General features: G+C 34.9%; 1 pseudogene; it reads left to right on the top strand.

Annotated features, from left to right (window-relative positions):
• Positions 1-16,832: 16,832 nt before the first annotated feature.
• LOC123253162 lies at positions 16,833-19,023 on the top strand (annotated as a pseudogene).
• Positions 19,024-22,244: the final 3,221 nt, after the last annotated feature.

The following is a 22,244-nucleotide window of genomic DNA, read 5'->3' as shown; positions in this document are numbered from 1 at the left end:
ATAGATATAATATCATTGAATATTGAATTGCATCCATTAAAATATCAATATTGCCTTGGCCTAAAAGGCATTTAGATAATTTAATATCACCATCATCTTCTGTTGTGTGGAATTGAATTATTTTTCCTACATTTTAATTTTTGTTTCACAAATGCAATGGACTCTTGTATTACTTTTGGTTTTTATATATTTCCATTTACCATATAAATCTGCTGACTATTTCTGGCCGTAGTCAGCTCAATTATTTTCACATCATAGAGAAACCAGAATCCCCTTAATGCTTATATTTTGTGAATGTTCCTATATGTGCGGAATTGGGAGAGTGACAAGCTCTCCTCTACATATACTTTCATGAAAAAAAAAGGTGATACATATAAACATATAGAAGAAAGATAAAGTCACCTCCAACAGATACATGAAAGATTTAACTCTAATGACTTTTATGCAACTATAGATCCATCTTAAGTATCTCATGTCTTTGATGTTTCAAAAGTGATTAATGAAAAATTTCCCCAACTTCTAGACAAAACATATCCATATTCATAATTTGTTCACTCTACAAATAACAGAAAATTGGATTACTAAATAGAGATACAATAAAATTGAATAAAAATTCCCTTATATGTATGTTTCATTTAAACTAAATTAATATTCAAAAATATTTTTTTTATTTTTATTAGACAACCAGAAAGTAGAAGTACACAGGATTTTTTTTTCTAATTGATTCAGGCATAGATTAAATGAATGAGAAATTTGAGGGAGGACTTTTTCCAATTCTCTGTCCAGCAGGGCATAGTTCATAGAATCATATAAAGGTGGAGTTGGAAGGGACTTCAGAAATCATCTCAAACTACCCCCTCAATATGTAGTTAGTGAAAACTGAGGCCCAAAGGAACCAAGTGTTTGCTCAAGATCACACAGCTTTTTAATGGAATTCTCAAGGCAAGGCTCAGTTCTTCTGGGTTCCAAGTGTTCTCTCTATTATAGGAATGGGGTCTGGACATGTCAATGTTTTGATACTTGTGACACATGTGACTGAAAAACTAACTTTTCCACTCTTAGTTTATTTCATCATCTGTAAATTGAGGGGAATAATAATCACATGGTTGCTGTGAGGAATGTGTTTTATATAGGGAAACACTAAGTGTAAATGTCAGTTATACATTTTACTTGTAAATCACTGTACTTTGAAGACAAAAACATCTCTTGTCACAATCTTACTTTTCCTTTTAAATATAGTTCAGATGCTGCTTATCCCATAATTTTTTTCCTGATTCTGTGGCTAGGAAGACTATCTATCCCTTTTCAGATTTTCTTAGAGTACTGCATTTGTATTTCTTCTTTGCACTTACAAAGTTCTATTAGGTTTCAAAGTTGTACCTGTGTTTTATGCCCTCCCATTAGAATTTAAGCTCTTTTAGGACAGGGACATTTATTTTCAACTAACTCCTAGAACGGAGAATTGATAAGTAGTTCCTGCTTAAAACATATTGAATGACGAAATATCACAATTAACCCTAGAGTGTTCTCAAGGACAGGATCACTGATGTCATGAAATTTATAATATAGTAGGGAGAGAAAATGTACATAGGCAAGTACATTACAAGTTAGAATATGACAGTGCTGAAATATACCTATATCTATATCTATATCTAACTTAAAATTCAAGCTGAATATATTTGTAACTTGGGCCAATCAGGAACTCATCAATTGAATGAACAAAAATTGCCTCCACGTGAAAAGAATTATGACAATTTTTAAGGTATCATGAAAATTGAAAATGGAACCTGTATCCTTACTATGGTTTTCATCAATAGGATCACAGATCTAGTGCTGAAATTAACCTCACATTCTATTTTTATATTTTGTTTGTTTTTATTTGCTTGTTTCTTTTTGTTGTTTTTCAAAGAAACTGAGATCCCAAATGCTTGACTGACTTGCCCAAGTTCACCAGACAAAGGGATTGTGTTTATTTATCTGATTCACACCCCCTCAACTTTGAATTAGTGTCACTTTAGAAGTGGCATAGACAATAAGATGCTCCAAAATAAAGGCATACTAACAATGGATTAAAGTTAGGGGCAGTTAAATGGCACATTGGATAGAGTGCTAAGCCTACAGTCAGGAAAACTCCTCTGCCTGAGTTCAAATCTGGCCTTAGACAACTTACTAGCTGGGTGACCTTGGGAAATTCACTTAACCCTCTTTGCCTCAATTTCCCCATCTGTAAAAGGAGCAGGAGAAGAAAATGGCAAACCCCTCTAGTATCTTTGCCAAGAAAACCCCAAATGGAGTCACAGAGAGTCAGAAATGACTGAAAATGACTGAAGAGCAACAACAATGGACTTAATAGTAAAATAATCTGAGTAAAAAATTTTATATGTTCAAATTTAAAAGGTATCTTAAATTATTAGTCACATGTCACTTAAACTTCATATAAAATAAATCAGTTTTAAAGAAGCATATAGATTATCAAAAATATGTTTGGTTCATAATATACTGTTTGTCCCCCAATCAATTCTAATTTGACCTTATCAAGTATAGAGTTGTCCTTCATATCTCTTTGTTTTGAGCACAGAGTTAACAGTCTCTTAAAATATTTCCCCCAGGGCTACAAAATAGTTTTATTTTTAAAGTAGTGAAAACTCAAAGAATATTTCTCACATCTCTTTGCTTCTAAATTTTTGAGATTGATTTGGTATTGCTTCCAGTATTATCTTAAAAGAATAGAAATGAGAGTCACCCATTAAATGATTTCTGAAGTGCTGTTTCAGCAGATTTTTTTTCTCTGTACTGAGATGCTTTTAGAGAGTTAAAGATAAATCCCCAAATTGTCCTTGACATCATCAATCACCATTACCAGCAACATATCATGAAAAAAAGAAGCTTACCAGCTTACCTCTATTGATCTAAAATTTGAGCAAGAAAATGAGGAAACAACTGTCCTTTTGAGCAAATGAATATCCCAAGGCTCTTTGTTTAAGAAAGAATAGTCTATTCAGGGATTTCCTAGCATATTTACTTCAAATTGCAATGCCTCTGCTGTTCTCTGTCATTAATGCCACTCATTAGTGGGGATGCTTGCTTTTTAAATACCAACAAGCATGTGTTTATTGTAATAGAAGAAGGAACCTAATAATATGACTGACCTAATCAGTCATTTTTAACCTTGCCAATATGTTTCATTTTGTTTTGTTTTGTTTTTTAAGGAAAATATACTGGGATGATGAACATAGAAAAATAAAACCAAGTTCCACAATAGGATGCAGATTTCTTTTTTTGTTATGTGTATGTCTGTGAAGACAGGGGGGCATTATGGATAGATCTTTCATTTCACATAGGGAAGTCTTATTATGGAAATTCCATCTATCAGGATGGAACCACCATATAACTTATGGTCTTAGAGGGTTCCCTAGAGGTCTGAAAGGATAGATGACTTACTATGAGTCACATAATCAGTAGGAGTAGAATTTGAAGTTGAGTCTTCCTGTAAATGAAACCAGCTCTTGGCCACTATACACCAATAGTAGATTGATATTTATCCACTCAACCAAAATCAAACTCAAAGAGAATTGGATGCCTGGGTTAGAGGTAGGGCACATATTGACTTAGAAAATAAAAAATTAATATTTTGTTTATATACATGTATATATAAATGTATACATATATATGTATACATCTCTGTGTGTGTGTGTGTGTGTGTGTGTGTGTGTGTGTGTGTGTGTGTAGTGTGTGTAATTTTATTAAACATTTCTCTATTACATTTGTATCTGGTTTGGGTGTTTGGGGCTTCATGAGTCTTGCAGGTCGAGTTCAACACCTGCATACTTACTACACTATCTTGACTCTCATTTGATCTACTTTAGTTGGATAACCCTGAGAGTTGTGGTTAGAAAGAGGAAGCCTACTACAAGTTAAAACAAATAAAAGTAAAATATTTTCAAGTTAAGACTATTATAGTTCCCTTGGGCTAATCACATAACTTCTTTAGGCCTTAGTTTCTTCATCTGTAAAATAAGGACCTTGGACTAGATAGCCTTTGAGGTCTCTTGTAGCTCTAGATCAATGATTATTTCTAAGAAAAACTTTTAATGTGATACATGTCAATAAATCAAGTTTTCACTAATCGTTTAGGTTTCCTATAGCTCCACTTGTCCCTATTGAGATATACCAAATAAATATTTGATACATCCTCTTGACTACAACACTTTTGTTTCTAACTGTATAAATTAATTAAAAAAGAAAGGAAAAAGAGGAATTTCGTAATTAATTCATGTTGTTATTTGCTCTGCCTTGTTCAGATTGTATCTGAAGTACCATGTTCATTTCTAGTCACAGCACTTCTGCAGGCTGTTCCATAGCTCTGTACTGTACATTGAAATATGTAAATAATAAATATTGGTAGGTGGTATAATAGTTAGCGGGGTTTAGGTGGTTTTTTACCTTCTTGATGTAATAATCCTTTGGACCATTTATTCAGAAGTCCTTTGGATTTGGGAAGGATTCAGGGAGAAACTGACCATTTAACACTAAGTTGTTAAACATGGTTTATTATAAAACTGGGACAGGTAGGGGAAGGGAATGGGATGATCTAACTGGTGTAAAACTAAATCCCTCTCAACAAGGTCCAACAGGTTTCCAAAAAGATGTTTTCTTCCAAAAAGATTCTACATTGATCTTTACCTCAAGATCCCCAGCTCCCTGACCTCTGTCCTAACCAGAATTCCCCCCTTTTGCTAGTAATTCAGAGTAGAGAAAGCTGGAAGGCATACAGGCACACTGAGTCAGCAAGGGGAGATCTCACAACCACTGTCTTCTGGGTCTGGCAGGAATCCAGTTAAATCACAGCAACAGATATATATCCACAAGGAAGGGGATTAAGGATCTTACTAGTATAGTCCACCCATGTAGCTTAACCCAAACTCAACCACTTCCCAACAGGTGAAAGGCTTGAAGAATAACTTCACACAGAAAAGGTTTCTAGAGAGCAAGTCCAGCAGCCAACTGTCTCCTCAGAGAGTCACTGACTCCAGAGTTCTGGAATTCTCCTTCTGCCTCTACCTGGTACTTCCTGCTTTCCCTGCTTTCCCTATAATATAACAACATTCAGAGAAAAACTACAGGGGTGAGGAAACTTTCAGAAACCATGCCTTATGAAAGAGGGTAATTTGAAAGAAGTGGACATATAGAAAGGAAAATTTATAGGAAACATGAGAGTAATCAAATTTCTTAAGAGCTTTAACAGAGAATTAGGATTATTCACTATGATTAGGTCAGATTTATACCAGAAATGCAAGGATGATTTAATATTAGGAAAACCATTCACATAATTGACCATATCAACAACCAAACCAACAGAAATCACACAATTATCTCAGTAGAGGCAGAAAAAGCTTTTGGCACAATACAGCATTCATTCCTACTGAAAACACTAGAAACCATAGGAATAGAAGGGCCTTTCCTAAAAAGAATAAAAATATTAAAAACCATCAGCAAGTATCATCTGCAATGGGGATTCCCATTCCCTATAAGGTGAGGATTGGGGAATGGCTGAACAAATTGTGGTATCCTGTCTGAGCTATTGCATTTCCTCTTTTGAGGAAACTGTTTTCTTCAGTAAGTTTTTGTTCAAAGTCATTCATTTTTCTTTCATTTTCTATTCTAATTTTCTTCTAATTTCTTATTATTAGTTTTCATATCTTTTATTTTTGGAGCTCTTCCAGGGATTCATTTTTGGCTTACATGATTTCAAATTTTCCTTTGATCCTTCATACATTTTCATTTTTAAATTGCTGTCTCCTTCTGAGTTTATATTTTGACCATCTCTCTTGTAATATTTTTATAATATCAGGCTTTTTCTCTGTCTTTTGCCCATGTTGAGGTTATTTTTTTCCCATTTTTTTTCTATCTGTTGAAGCTTATCTCCATTCCTGTGGTGGATGGAGTATTGGCCCACACTTGTCCTGGACCTCATAATAGTTCAGCTATCATGGCCTCAGACTGAACACTCTCCAGAGGCAACCTGATTGGTCTATTGTGTGGAGGTTTGGAACTTTCCAGATTAGCTAGTTCAAGTTGGGTCCTGTCCAGTCCTTACAAGACTTTACCTTGTTGGTCTGAATTTCTCCCATTGCTGCCTGAGCTGGGTGGTTCTCTGACTCTGTCTGGACTACTTAGGGATGCTTTCCTCCCACTGTTGCTTGTTCTGTATCGCATTGGTTTCCATTTTTACACTGCTAAGTATCCATTGAGCTGGCTATGTTCTTTCTCCTTCTCCTCATGCTCTATTGTGTCCAAATTCTGATGAGGTTTATTAAGTACTTGCTCCTCATAACCCAGTGAGATGAGTCATGCTTTCTTTCTGTTCATCTTGTTTTTTGGTTTTGCTGATCCAGTATTCATTTTGAACTTCTTTTACTCTTTGGTGGTCATTCGGAGGGTGGCTGACATCTTAAATGTTTCTTAAATCATCATCTTGGCCTGATACTCTGTCACTTGCTGTGGATGAAGCTGTGGCTGGAGCTGCTGTTGCCACTGAAGCTCTAAAAATGTATTGAGAAGATTATAAAATATTCTCACTTGAGTAACCAGTCAATGTTATTTTATATTTTTGTTGAGTTTTATTGATTACTTGATATAGAGTACTGTCCAACTTTTCCTAAAGAAAAGTTCGTAGGTCACAAATGTAAAGTTTCTGGGAAGGATACAAGTGTTTATCATCTTTAATTTTATTATCCCAAGCTCTAGTTCCAACTTTTTTTTGGCAATCTTCCTATCTATTCAGGTTGCCACAAAAGTAATTGGTTAAATAGGTGAATATTAACTTATTTTTAAAGTGATATAAATATTTTATGGAATTCATCCTCTGCAATACATGTAGTTGCATTCACTCCACTTATTAGTATAGAAGTCTCTTGGCCTAGTTTCAACATAAACATCACAAACTCCAATGATCAAATTTCCCATGAAATTATGTTTCCAATAAGCTTACTAATTTACTTTATTCTTCCAGGATACTTGTAAGTTAACTTTCTATTAAAGCTTCAATTTCTGTATGCTTTTTCATTTTTTGATAGTAAGGAGTCAGTATTGATATGGGTTGCTTTCTTCCTCAACAGGTAAATGTGGATTATTTTACAATAATGGTATATTCTTTCCTATTTACAATGGTTAGATTCATGTTGGTAGACCTCTGCAAACTGTAAGATTTTGTGTATCTTGTAAACTTCTTATAGTAATTCATAACTTTCAATCTAGAATTAGAGTTTTGCTCCTTTAAAGTATATTTTGTCTGTTTTTAATCTCTGTGGTTAATGAAGAATAAGTAGGACTTTAGGATTAACCAGGCACCAAGAAGAGAGAGACATGTTTGAAGGACAAGAAAACACACTCAGAATGTGAGCAGAGAGGCCAAGCCCATTGGGAGGAGACCTAACTTTACTACCTTATTACAGAGATTTAACCAGCATGGGCCTGAGACTCCAGGCTACTGAGCTAGGTAGAGGGTAAGTTCAAAAAATGTAAGATGATATTGTATTTAATATTTAACAAAAAATCACTATTAGTTTAAATATTTTTCTACAAAAGTCTGATAAATTAAAAATACACTAATACAATTTGATTTAGAAGGACTAATCAGAATAGGAATGAGAGGATAAAGCAAAAAAGAGGTTAAATTTTCCAAAGGTCTGTTGTGAGGAAGATCATTTAGTATTAGTTACATATAGTTTATATGGACCTAGCAGGAAGGGCTGGAGAATTCCAAGATGGAATGAAGGAGCAGGAAGTAAGGCTTGTGCTCTGAAAGAGACTCCATTAGTGGTTGGCACAAACTGTTGCTAGCCCTGGGAGATGTCAGAGTTAAGGACATCCTGCATTCTGATTTCCCTGGAATCCTGAGTGGTGGTGGCTTTCAACAAGTGGACAAGACCTGTAGAGCTGCACCAAGTGGAGGAGGGGTTTGGGATCTGGTAGACAGCATCTCAAGCACAGTCTCTCTACTTGGATACCTTGGACCACCTTGGGCTTTTGGCATCCTGTGATCATCTGTGGATTACTGTGAGAACCCTCAAAGCCACCCTCAGGCCCTTTAGCTGTGCTGGTCAAGCAGCCTCCCAGTGACTCCAGTACTGCTCCTTTGAGTTCTGCCTAGCTAGGTCAACTAGAGTTAGAGTAGACAAGTCCTCCCCTTGCCCCTGTGATTTGACCTTTAGGGTTTTAAGTGGAGAATCCCCTATCCCACCTTTATTAGAAAATCATAATTAAAACTGTTAAAACCCTTTACCTTGCCTGCTGGTTCCAAAGACCCTGGCCTAGGGTGAGCACAGTGACAGTTGGGGCTAACTGCCATTCTTGGTTCTTGGTCTTCTTATCCTGGCTGGTTCTGCCTCTCCTTCAATCCAGTGTGTGGACCCAAAAACCATTAGGACACATTTACATCCCTGGTGCCCCACTCTTTTTACAGGTCCAACATATAGAGATCAGCAAATGTGGTGTGATAATTACAGTAGTAATTATACTCGCAGCAAACGTTTATCTAGCACTTTAAAATTTGCAAAGCATTTCATAAATATTTCATTATATCCTTCCAACAATCTTAGGAAGTACTGCTATTATTATTTCCAATTTATAGATGAGGAAACTGAGACCAACAGAGGTTATAACATTCAGAGAATCATAGATCTAGTGTCTGAGTTAGGATGTGAACTCAGGTTTTCCTCAAATCCAAATATAAATCTCAAATTACTGAATCACCTGGTGGTTGCTATATTCTAATATTTGAAATCCAATAACGAAAATAGTTTGAGTTCTGATTTAAGGAATGGATTCCTCAAGGAGTAGGAGATTAAAAATGACTTCCCCATGTTTTTTTCCAATAGATAAAAGTGAGATATCCTAAGAAATGACTCAGAAAAAAAAGGTCATCAGTGAAAAAATAGATTTTGTAGTGCTAAAATTCAGCAACATGGTCAGCCACATCCACTATCTGAAGTTAGAACCAAGCTAACAGCAAAGCCAACACCTGATAGGTCAGTTAAGAGAGAGAAGGGAATTTTGAAGATGTGTTCACAACCTTGTAGTAAGTGCTTAGGACAAAGATTAAATCTGAAAATCTTTGAAATATTTCAGAAATGTTATCATTTTCATGTTACTACATTGCCACAAATGTCCTTTAATGGACTTTGAAATCTAGGAAATTTATGGAAAGTGATAGTCATGAAAAGCATTATTTCTAGTTCTACAAGCTCCACTGGAAATGAACCAAGAAAAGTAAAAAATGTTCTGTCCTCTCATTACAATTGGCAGTAGTGAATTATTTTTGCAGCCCTGTGATGTAGTAATTTTCTCTAGAGGCAACTATTGTTGAGTCTGGAGTCAACAAGGTCTGAGTTTACATCTCTCTTTGAAACTTACTAGCTATGTGACCATTGATATCTCACTTAACTTCTTTGCCTTTTTTTTTCTCATTTTGGAAATGGAAAATAATAATATCTATCTCCCAGGATTATTTATGAGGATCAAATGAGATAATATTAGTAAAATGTTAGTACAGTACCTGACACTCACTTGGTGCTATATACATATTTTTCTTGATGTTGCTGTTAATACCAAAATAAACCAGTTTTATTGGACTGTACAGTTTGCCAGTATTCTGAACTAGCAACAACTCTGGCTAGTCCAGGAGATATGGTTCAGCACTAAACTAAAATGAGACTCATGTAGACCATTTTATATTTAGTAATAGAAGATTTATTTTACAATTGCATGGAAATTCAGGAACATAAGCTAGATGGATGAGCGTGGAGTCAGGAGGACATGATTTTGAGTCCTACCTCGGATGTGAGACTTTAAGCAAATCATTTAACCTCTACTTGCTTCAATTTCATCATCTATAAAATGTGGATTTAAAAAAATGGAAAAAAACTCTCTTTTGAGGTTTCTGTCAGGATCAAATGAGAGAGTATTTGTAAAACTCTTTGTAAACCGAAAAGTACTAGATAAATTCTAGTTATTGTTGTTATTTGTTGTAATAATTGTTATTTTTATATTGAGAATAAGTCATGGGTTCAGTTGGGCATGGTTTCCCAACTCATATTTTTCAAAGTTCAGCATCTCTTTAGCACAATATGTCAAGCTTCAGGAACCCCATTGCCAAAGCAATACATCTTTGCGCTTTGAAGACCAGGAGCTAAGTCAAGCCTTGGTTTCCTGGAATAGTTAAGGAACTCATGAGAATGATTTCATGACTTTAGGAAGAAAGAGGTATGCTTGCCACTTGTTATGAGGCAAGAACCTTAGTAGATGTTGATCTTACTATATCTGCCAAAATGAAGTTTGAGTCTTTTGGTCAGAAATATACTGATCTAAGTATAATTCAAGTAATAGAAAGATTGGAACAGTGGATAGAGGACTAGTTTCAAAGCCCAAAAGACTCGGGTTTCCCCTTTCTCTGACACATGCTAGCTTGGGGCAATGCCTGTCACCTAAATTCTTATTAACCTGGCAATTGTTTAAGACTATAAGTTGTGGGATAATGGGTCTCTTGAACTGAACACTGAGAGAAAATTGGGATTCTAAGAGGCAGAAGTGAGGCTGGAGTGCAGTTTCTGGCATGAGGTATAGTTAATGCAAAGATATAGCAATGGGAAATCTACTGCTATGTCAGAGAAAAAGCAAGAACAGTTTGGCTAGACTATAGAGAGGATAAAAGGGAGTGGCTTAAAATTAACTTGGAAAGGATGGATGTAAAAATACTGATTAGCATCTAACCAGAGCTTTTCTGTAGAGATGAAATCATAGTTATATATCCCAAAGATCCAGAGATATATGCTTTCTCTCTTAAACTGAAGGAATTTCAATCTTTTTTTTAATTGCTTCCACACTGTCAATCTCCCTCCTATTACTATATCTGCTTTATCTTGACAAAATCAACACTGTAAATTGTGTCCCCAATTTCGAAAAATAAAGGAATCCATTGGGTTTAGAAGGAAAAAGAACCTTAGAAATCATTTATTTCAACCTCCTTATTTACTATATGATTAAATAAGTAAGACCCAGAGAGGTAAAGTGTAAAAAGTCACAGTCCGCAGTACAGGCAGGATTTAAACTGAAATTTCTGACTCTAAATCCTGGGTTTCTTCTACTACATCATCCTGGAAGAAAGGGAAGGAGGAAGAAGGAGAAAGAGGAAAGGAAGAAAAATGAAATGAAGGATAGAGGGGAAAAAAGAAAGGAGAGATGAAAGGAGAGAAGAGAAAAGGGGAGATAGAGGTATTTATTAAACTTAATAATTACATAACTGATAAACACTGATCAGGTGAAAATACAAGGCAGTCATCTCTCTTGGAAGAAAAAAAAGACATGAATAAAATGTTGATTAAAAAAAGAATTAAAAATAAATAGATAATTTAAAATGCCATCTTGTAACATCTATTTGACTCTGTGCTCAGTGTGTCTGTAACATGAAATTCACAATGTATGAATATATGAATTACAGTTCTATAAACCAGAACAACAAAAATAATATAACCATTTTCTATTTGCTCTTTTGAGTTGATAAAAATGTTGTAGTGCTATTTGACATCCTCCCTAGAATGAAGAACACATGAAAACCAGGTAGCTGTGCTTCTTAAACTGCCTGGCTTTGATTTAGTATTACATTACTGCCTCATTTTATGAGTTCTGTAATATCATTCTATTTGACTCATAATGAATAAATGATGAATAATTCATAACGTGTAAAAATTAATCAGTGAACTCTGATTTTCAAGGCCTTATTCTGAAAAAGACAAAGTATGCATATAGATCATGGGACACATTTAGCAAGACATAGAATTTTCCTATTGAAATTGAGTCTCCAGTTCTGTATTCTATAAGATCAACAAAACAAAAAAAATTAGAGGAAAAAAGTATTTCACTGAACAGGCAGATTATAACTATATGGAGATTTATGCAAAGAATTGAATATAATCATGGCCAAGAAAACAGTCTTGTCCTGCTCCCTTTCATCTGCTTCTGAAAGATGATGAATTTTGAATCATTTGAACTGATGACTCATGTAAATCAGCGAATTCTTTGGAGAAATAACATTATTTCTTGTAAATTCCACAAACTTAAGGTTGAGATTTTGCAACTGTAATTACTAATATTTCAAACAACAATGGACAGTCCATAGTGAAAATAAAAAGTAAATGCTTCCTGGCCTCAGTCTTCTTTTCCTACTACTTGGACATTTCTATGGCTTTCTAAATGGAGTTGGATGCAAAATAGACATAGGGTCACAGAATCTAGGTTGCCCAAGTCCCAAGGGTTCATCTCATACTTCTGGCAAAACATAGAATTCAGTATCCCAATTTTAAGTGGTCCCCTGGAGACAGAGACACTGGATTGAATTGAATCAATTTCATGATCTTAATCCAAGATATTCCTCACATATAGACATAGAGTCAGTCCTCATTATTTGCAATGAATATACTCCCCAGAGTCACTACAGACAATGAAATTACAAATAATGGGGACAACCAAGATATGTTCAAATAACAAAAAAAATGTTTCTTCTACTTTCCTGTGTGACAGATAAGACTGCTGCATGGGTAGTTCTAGGGGGAACCTTTTTTAAAGTGAGTCTCTTTGCTAAAGGGGGCTTGAATAAACAAAGAAACATATATATATATATATATATATATATATATATATATATATATCTTGTCCCTAAAATGATTTTCCTTTTGAAAGCTAGTCTTGACATCCCCATTCATTTTCCCTTCTGTCCACTAGTTCTTTTGTGCCACACTTGCCCACCAGTCCTTTTTCAGAGGGTAATGGACCTGAAAGTCTCAGCTTCCCCAATCAGAATGATGGATATGGAAGAAACTAAAGGAACAGTGCTTATTTGGGGACAGATAGAGGGTATGGTTCTGACTTTAAATATCAAAAAAACATAGTAATTCAGTGTTAAAAGACTTGACCTTTAAACTTAAAAAAATTAACATTTTATTTCAGTAAAGCCTTATGGATGCGTGAACCTTAGAACTTCCCTAGCAAATGGTTATTCAGCCTCTATTTGAAGATTTCAGCAAAGACAAATTCATAGCTTCTTGGATCAATCCATTCTATAATGTAACAAGTTTGATTTTTAGGTATTTTTTCATTATGCATAGACATTATGTAATGCCAACTCGGTGAGAATCAGAAAGACCTGCCTTCAGATTTTTCCTCAAATAATTACTGTTCGAGTTTGGACAAATCAATTAACCTCTGTTTACCTCAGTTTCCTTTTCTGGAAAATAGAGTTAATAAAAGAACCTACCTACAAAGTTCTTGAAAAGATTAAATAAGATATTTATAAAGCTCTTTGCATAACTTAAAGTGCTAAATAAAAGTAATCATCATTATGATTATAATTAAGCTTTTATCAATCAACTCTCACATGATCTCAATTTTAAAGCCCTTTATAACCTGGTCCCCTGCTACATTTCAGGTCTTTTATAAAATTATGTTTATTTTATTAATATTCCCCTCCATGAACTCTATAATCTAATGACACTGGGTGGACTCCATGCATTTTCCTTGTCTGACTTCTATATATGGACTTCTTTACTTCTACTTCCTGGCTTCCTTGAAGTCTCAGTTCAAATCCTGTGTTCTTCAAGAATAATTTCCCATATCTTTCCTTTATCCTTTCTTATCTCTCCTCCATCCCATGCTTTCCACTCCATTCTCTCTCTTCTCCATTTCAGGGACACATAATTTCTTATCCTGAAATGGAGGTGTAAGTTGGACAGAGTTTCTTGTCTTATGATTCACTTGGCAAGTGGAAAAAAAACACAGAAGTCATTTAGAGACAATTATTTAAGTGGGTATTTTATTTAACACTCATATGTTAAAAAATACGAACTTATTGAAGGATATTTTGACTGCCCAAGATGTTTTAGAGGAGATTCTTGTTCAAGTAAAGATTGTACTATTTAGCCACTGAAGTTCCTTCAAACTTTGATACTTGGATATACTGTGATATCACAGAGCACTCACTAGTTAGGAATTCAGCATTTTAAACTAACTTCCTTTGAGGTAGTTTTGTTATTCCTACCACTCTCCTTCAGTAGCTGGAAAGGTATTAGAATTCATTGACTTGGTCTGGGTTTAATGAATGAGTGGAGAAAATAGTCAGATAGACATTTCCTGACTAGAGTTCAAAATCTTCCTCTCTCTCAGTAAGTGATCCTAGATTTTTCATCCTGCATATTATCTAGATCTTAACAGGGGTGAAGAAAGTAACTTAAAGTGCTAATTATTATTATCATCATTATTTGCCTCTAATTCAGTTTAAAGCTACAACTGTCATTCTCTTATTGTTATTTAAGCAGTATATCACTGGTCATAATTTCTATATCTAATTATCTAGGCTAATGTTTCTATATTTGGAAAGGGAATAGGATTGGACCTGTGATTTCATAGGTATATGGACTTTGAGAATGAGGAACATCCTTCCCTCAAAGTATATTAGGACCTTTTCTGATACTTGAGGTCTTTTTTTTCTTTATAATTTTTCTTTTTTTAAATTCAATACAGTTTTCATAACTTTTTCTGAAATTTTGTAACATTTTAAATTAAAATTAAGAGGACTAAATGTGGAATTACAAAAAACATGGGTTAAAACTAAAGTCTTGGTTGTTCCACAAACTGTTGCTTATCAATCCCTGCTCTTATGTTGTCTGAAATCTAATGGAGGAAACAACAAGGAAACAAATGTGTATAAACAAGCTACATACAGCATAAGTAGGAAATAATTAATAGAAGAAGTCATTATAATTGAGAGGAGTTGGAAAAGACTTCATGTAGATGATGAGATTTTGGGATTTGAAAAAATCCAGGGAAGTTTATAAGCAGGAATCAAAGGTAGAATATAGAAAACAGCCAGAGAAAATGTCTGAAGCCCAGAGATGGGTTATCTTGTTCATAGAATAGGAATGAGGATAACTAACTTCATCTCTTTCACCTACTCTTTATTGGATTGAAAGTTTAAGAAACCTGGAGAGACAGAGAAGATGCTAAATTATGAAAGGCTAGGAACACCACACTGAGGATTTTTTATTTGATTTTAGAGATGCTAAGGAATCACTGGAATTTATTGAATAGCAAGTTGACATGATCATATATGCCCTTTAAGAAACTCACTTTGATGACTAAATAAAGGCTGCATTAGAATAGGGAGAGATTTGAGATGGACAATCTATGAAACAGTCAAATGAAATAGATCAAGCATGAGGTGATGAGGTCCTGTACACAATGATAGCAGTATCAGAAGAGAGAAGAGGGCATATTTTAGAGATTTGAAAAGATGAAATCAAAAGATCTTGGTAATACATTGGATATGGGAGATGAAAAATAGTCAATAGAATGATACTTAGATTGTGAGCTTGGGAGCTGGGAAAATGATGTTACTTTTGGGAACAATAATTAAAATGTGGGGGGGAGATTTAGGAGATAAGATATTGATTTCTGTATGAGCATATTGAGATTTTAGATGTCTTCTGTGTATCCAGAGATGTCTTTAAGGGAGTTGGAGATACAAGATTGGAGGTCAATTGAGAATCCAGTGCTGGGTAAGAAGATTTGAGAATCATCATCATAGATATAATAATTAAAATACACAGCAACTGATAAGATCACCAAAGGAAATCATGTAGAATATGTGAAAGCCCAAGAGAGAACTCTGTGAAACACATATAGTTGGGTAAAAAAAGGCATGAACTTGATATGTATCCAAAAAAAGAGATTAAAATAAGTCTTTAGGAGATGGGGAGAAGTAAGAGAGAGTATTATTTTTTAAAGCCTAGAAAGAAAAGAGTATCAAGGAAAAAAGAGTAATTAATAGTGACAAAGGCTGAGGATGTCAAGAAAAATGACAGCTATGATAAGGGTATTGAATTTGGCAGCTAAGAGGTATCTGGTAACTTTGGAGAGGGGAGTTTCAGTGGAATGATCAGGTAGGAAGCCAGATTATAAGGTAATAAGAGAAGAGTAGAGGAGAGAAAGTAGAAGCATGTTGTAGATAATCTCAGCAGTTTAGCTGCAAAGAACAGAAGGGATACATGTCAAAGGTAGTAAAGATGGAAGGAATGAGTAGGGTTTCTGTTTGCTTTTTATTTAAGAATGCAGAGAGTTATGAGCATATTTGCATGCAATACAGAAGGAGTTAGTAGTCATGTAGGGTAACAAGTCATGTGAGGATCATATGAAATACTTTTATGTTTTGTTACTAAAAATTCTAAAACAATATATAATATAGGATATTATTGCTTGTATTAATTAAGATTTTTATAGCAATAGCAAATAAGATTTAATGATATATTAAATATCAATTTTTGATTATTAAATTAGGAATGCTTAGGAAAACTCATAAAATTAAATGGCTGCTATTATTTTCTCTAAGTTCCAGACAGTTAAAACTGAGGCTCAGAGCCTACATCATTTACTTAAGGTCTATCAAAATGAGTAGAATGATTAAAATATAGTCCTCTTCTGTTAGTCTCACAAGTCATTGACTAGCAGAGATATCTTTATTGATCTGTTCCAATGTAGAGTAATTTTCATTGAGTCATTTTCTATTCCCTTTGTTATCTTTAAATCTTTTATAAATGTAGACAAATACACATTTTGGTTGCTTGCTTTTCAGTTATGTTTGACTTTCTTAACCTCATTTTGTGTTTTCTTGGCAAGGATACTGGAGTGGTTTGTCAACTTTTGTTCTCTAGCACATGTTACATATGAGGAAACTATGGCAACAGGATTAAGTGACTTGCCCAAGGTTATATAGTTAGCAAGTGTTCATGGCCAGATTTGAACTTATGAAAATGTTTCTTTATGACTTCAAACAAGGTAGTCTACCCACTGCCACACCTATCTGTCCCATCCATGTAAATAGGACTACACAGTTTTCACAGAACTGGAGTCTTCCTTGATGTTAGAAGATGGTTGTTGCATTAGCTCTGTTGAATCACTAGGTATCAATCACTGCATTAAAAGTGTAACTTAATATTCTCTAATAGCTACTCTCTGGCAGAGTAATGCCCCTGTCTACTATATTAGAAAAATCTGACACTTTTAAATTATTTCTAATAATGATAAAAATATTATTTCTGTCATCTACTCATGTTCTCACTGAGGCAGATGTCACCAAATCTTCATCAACTAACTATTCTTGGCACTTACAGTTTTTTTTTATTCTTTGAGATTTTTCTCTATCTCATTGCAGATATAAGCTAATTTTAGAGGAGAAAATCCATTATAACAATTGGCAGAAAAATAGTCCAAAGTAAAGTTAAACAAAGAAAGGAGACCAGATATTGACTCCGATTACTTTGGCACTTAAAGTTGATCAAAATTTGAAAACTTACCATTGATGATCTTTGTCTTCAATTTCTAATTAAAGAAACTGATAGGATAGCTAGATGTAATATAAAACTACAATTTGAAAAGTCTTCAATGAATTTCATAGAGTTTTAGAAAATATTTTAATACCTGTATCTCCAAAATACAATCAATAGGTTAGCATTAGGTCTACATGCAACAAATACAAGCCAGTGAGATGCATAAAGTATGGGATAATTTTAGCAATTATCTCCTATTGAAGGGAAGGTGACATTTATCAGTCAACAAGAATTTATTTATGTTTCAGACACTGTTCTTGGTTCTAGGGTTAGAATGAGATAATTCCTATTCACAAGGAGATTACACTCTGAAAAGAGCAGACATCATTGTAAGAAAATCCTGTTGTGACCATTCTTCCCTCTACTCCAATGGCATACAGCATTAGAAGGATGATGAAAATACCTAAAAATGATTTGTTATTGTCTAGAGATTTACCCTCCCGCCCTTTCTAGGGTCCCACAGATGACATCATCTACTGTCAACTACTTGGCTTTACCCTGAACTTGACCAGGAGGGCAAGGAATGTGTGAAGGAAATCATTATGTGAATTGGGTCACAAGGGTAAAATGGCAACAGGAAAAAGGCAGCAATAGAGTCAAGAAATGACAAGATCTGGAACAGGTTGATGTCCCCCAAAATGCCCCCTTCACTGTTCCCCGGGTGACACGGGCAAAATAGAAAGCTACAATTGGCTCCTGAGATGTGATGTGTGAGTTAATCAGTGGATAAAAGTTTTGATAAACTGAGGGAAGAGCAGGTTTTGCTCTCTTCTCTTCCATGCTTGTTGCTGCCTGGACTTCCTAATGGTGGCCACAGAATAGCAAGCTAAATGGAGCAACAAGTAAAGTAACTTATCTTTCTCTCTCTCTTATTTTTCCATCCTTTTTTCCCTACTACTTTTGATTTAATAAAATCATTCATGTCTGGCCAGTCTCATAATTTTCTCTCTCACGCAGAAAAAATTCTACAAAGTAGAGGAAGAAGAGAAGCCCCAGGTTTCTTCAGGAAATCAAACAAAAAATTGATGACAACAACATCAATTTGAAAAACTACCTGGGCATGAAGCTGAGTGACAATGGCACTTATACAGGTTTTATTAAAGTGCATTTCAAACTTTGGAAGCCAGTGACAGTGCTGGCCTATCTATTATGCTGTAAAAGAGGTGAACCTTGAAGTCATCACTAATAAGAAGACTTCCTCCTACTTGCTTGTGGATGCCATGTGTATGAGCAATACCATTACTATCAGCAAAGTCATCAAAGGGTACTCAAGAAATTCATAGTGTAGAAAATCCCCAGAAGTTTTCTGTGTTTAAATGGATTCAGGAGGATGGGCAAGTGCTATTTCAGAAGCTCTTCATCACTTTGGCTGCTGGCAGGTCTGGACACAGATATCAGCAGTTTTGTGTTGAAGGAGAATGAGACAGGAGAATTAGTGTAGGTTGCCTTCTCCATCCTAGAGCTCCAAAAATTCCTAACCATCCTGAAAAAGGAAAAACAAGACAAAATCCAGCAAATGCAAAGAAAATTTGAAAAGTTCAAGGAAAGAGTTCAAAAACCTTTGAGAGATACTCCGGACAAACCTGGCTAACCTTGCCTGTGTCCTTCCCCCCCCTCCCCCCATCTTGCAGTAGCTTAAAAGGAGTAGGGACTGGTGTTCTTATCTTGCAATAGACATTTTTTCAGGACACATCTGGCTGGACACTCTTATGCTCACCCCAAAGTTGGTCCAGATGGAGAAGTAACTTCTCTGATGTGATTTAGGATTTTTTCTCCATTCACTTCCAGTATCACTGAAGAGACACTGCTATGGAAATAATACCATTGTACTAACAGAATCTTGTTCTTGTTCTATCAAACTATAGACCTTTCAGAAATTGAATTGCTGCCTTGGTATATGACTAATGCAGGACCCATCACTCTGACTGGCAAATGCAGACATTGGAAAAACAAGGGAAAATGACTTTAAAGGGATGCATATTTCTTTCTGAACCTTTATTCTGTTTGGTTCCGTTTTTCCACATTTCTCATATTGAACAGCTTTGTTTATTGGGTCACATAACAAAAGACCTAATTATTAAAAAATAAAGAAGCAGACAACCAGTATACATATTTAAAAGTACAAATTTAGAGAAAACATATAAAGTGAATACACAGAATAGGTTAATGCCATTTAGTTTGAAATCAAGGCATTAGCATTTGAAATACGTATAGGAATTAACAAAAGTTTCAGGTAGAAGTTCCTACTTGAGCTGCAACTTAAATGAAAAGAGGGATTTCAAGAGGCAGACATTAGGAGGAAGTACATTCCATGCATGGGAACAACCATTGCAAAGGATTCAAGATGGGAGAAAGAGAGCACTATAAGAGAAAAGGATGGAATCATTGGATCACAGAGTATAGGTGGGTGAGAGAGTAATATCCATTGAGGGTAGAGAGAAAGGATGGAATTACATTAAAAAGGAATTTAAAACCTAAAAAGATAATTTTGTTGTTTATCTTAGAGATGACATTGAACACCAGGAGATTATTAAGTACAGGAGTTAAGGAAAATAATTTTGGCAATAGTGTGAAAGATATATACTGTGACACAGAAAGGAGTTAGGGAGACCAATTAGGAGGCCATCAGCACAGTCTAGTCTCAGAGAGGTGGCAAAAGATTGAACTAAGGTGGTATTGATATGAATAGAAAAAATAATGTGAGAAATGATGTAGAAGTCAAAATGGCAACATTTGACAACTGACTGGATATATGAGGTGAGGGAGATAAAAGAATAAAGAAAGGAAAGGAAAGGAAATTATAAGCCTAGGAAATTTGAAGAATTAGAGGTATTTGGCAGAAATAAGGAAATTTGGAAAAAGGAAAGGTTAGAGATGAAATATGAATTCTACGATAAATAAAAAGAAACAATATATCTACAGGATATTTCATTTCAAACATTCAATAGTCAATAATATAGCATTGAAGTTCAAGGGAAAGATTGGGGATGCATACAAATATTTTGAGTCATTGGCATAGAGAAGAGAAGTTGATAAGAGTATCAAAGAGGGATATGAAGAGAGGAAAGAATAAGAGACTTATTTAGGATAGACTCTTGGAGGATATGCACAATTAGAGTAGTAGGTATTATTTGGATAAAGAATTAGCAAAGGATAGTGAGAAGTTAGGTAGGAGAAAGACCAAAAGAGAGAGCAGTACAAGAAAAACTAAGAGAGGAATGAATTAGTAGAAGAAAAGAGTTACCAAGAGGTAAATGTAGCATAGAGATTGAAAAGTATAAGGAATGAGAAAAGACCATCAGATTTGGTCAGTAAGAGACCATTAGGAAATTTAGATCAGTTTTATTTGATGGAATCAGTAGCAATACTACACAGGGTTGAGAAGTGAATGAGACGATAAGAAGGAAAGGTATTAAATGTAGATACCTTTTTTTCTCTTGAGGAATTTGGCTGAGAAACAGAAATGAAATGAAAAATTGATCTTTTCAGGGGATAGTAGGGTCTGGTGAACTTGGTTTATATAGGAAAAAAGGATTCCCTAGAGATTTTATTTTAGTTCTGTGTGGGAGTAAATAAACCAGTGGATAAAGGTGAAACAATAGTAATAAAGATATTTAGCCATCTACAAAGACATCAATGAGATTCCATGCCAATATTCTTCTTAATTTCTTTAAATTTCCATATTGCACATTTTTGTAAGAGAATAATCACATAAAAACAAAACCCCAAAATAAAAATCCAAAGAAATTAAAGTGAAACATATGCTTTGATTTGCATTACAACTCCAACAGTTGTGTCTGTGAAAGTGGAGAGCATTGTTTGTCATAAGTCACTCAGAATTGTCCTGGATCGTTGTATTGCTGAGAATAGCAAAGTCTATCGCAGTTGATCATTTCACAATATTGCTGTTACTTTGTACAATGTTATTCTGGCTCTGCTTCTTTCATTCTGCATCAGTTCATGTAAGCCTTTCCAACTATTACTGAAACCATTCCGTTCATCATTTCTAATAACATGATAGTATTCCATCACCATCATAAACCACAATTTATTTAGCCATTGTAACAAAGAACTTCTGGAAACGATGGAGAAGAGCTTGAATGACAGGACCATTGGTTACAGAACTTGGAATTTACCCAGGTGGCATGAGCCAAGGGCAGAAGTCAGTTGGGACCACCTCTATAAAAGCCCATATATAAAGCCCTGGTGGTTACCAGCACATCTTGGTGATCACACAGGCAGCCTTGTCCACCTCAGCCATAGATTCTCCTACCACCTGAGGATCTAGGGCTAGCTTGCCATGCCCAGCTTATAGAGTTGAGCCACAACTGAGTGTCTTTAACACCATTCCCCAATTAATTGATGGACATCACTTTAATTTTTAATTCTTTCCCATCACAAAAAGAATAGCTATAAATATTTTTGTTCAAATAGGTCCTTCTCCCTTTTTTTAATCTCTTTGGCATATACAACTAGTAGTGACATTACTGGATCAAAGGGTATTGTAAGATTATGACTGAATGATTGATGGTACAGTCTAGTTAACAATATTTTCTCTAGGTCCCTGAACTGAGAAGTGACAGGACTGCCTTCACAAAAAGGAGGGGTTAAAGTGAGGGAGTAGAATCTTCCTCCCTTAAAAAAAAGTTAAAATCAGTTACTGATATCTTCCAGTCAAGCAATGGAGAATAGATCTGGCTAGGTAAATTCAGGATTCGAGCTGGTAACGGAAAGGACTAAAACCCTTATGATAATATCTTTCTCTGTACGTATGATTTCCCCACAGGATAGAAAGAGGATAGCCTTGATTTC

This window comes from Gracilinanus agilis, chromosome 1 (assembly GCF_016433145.1).
Source record: "Gracilinanus agilis isolate LMUSP501 chromosome 1, AgileGrace, whole genome shotgun sequence".
NCBI lineage: Eukaryota > Metazoa > Chordata > Mammalia > Didelphimorphia > Didelphidae > Gracilinanus > Gracilinanus agilis.
Note: the sequence above shows the minus strand (reverse complement) of the source record. Positions and strands in the feature narration are given on the sequence as shown.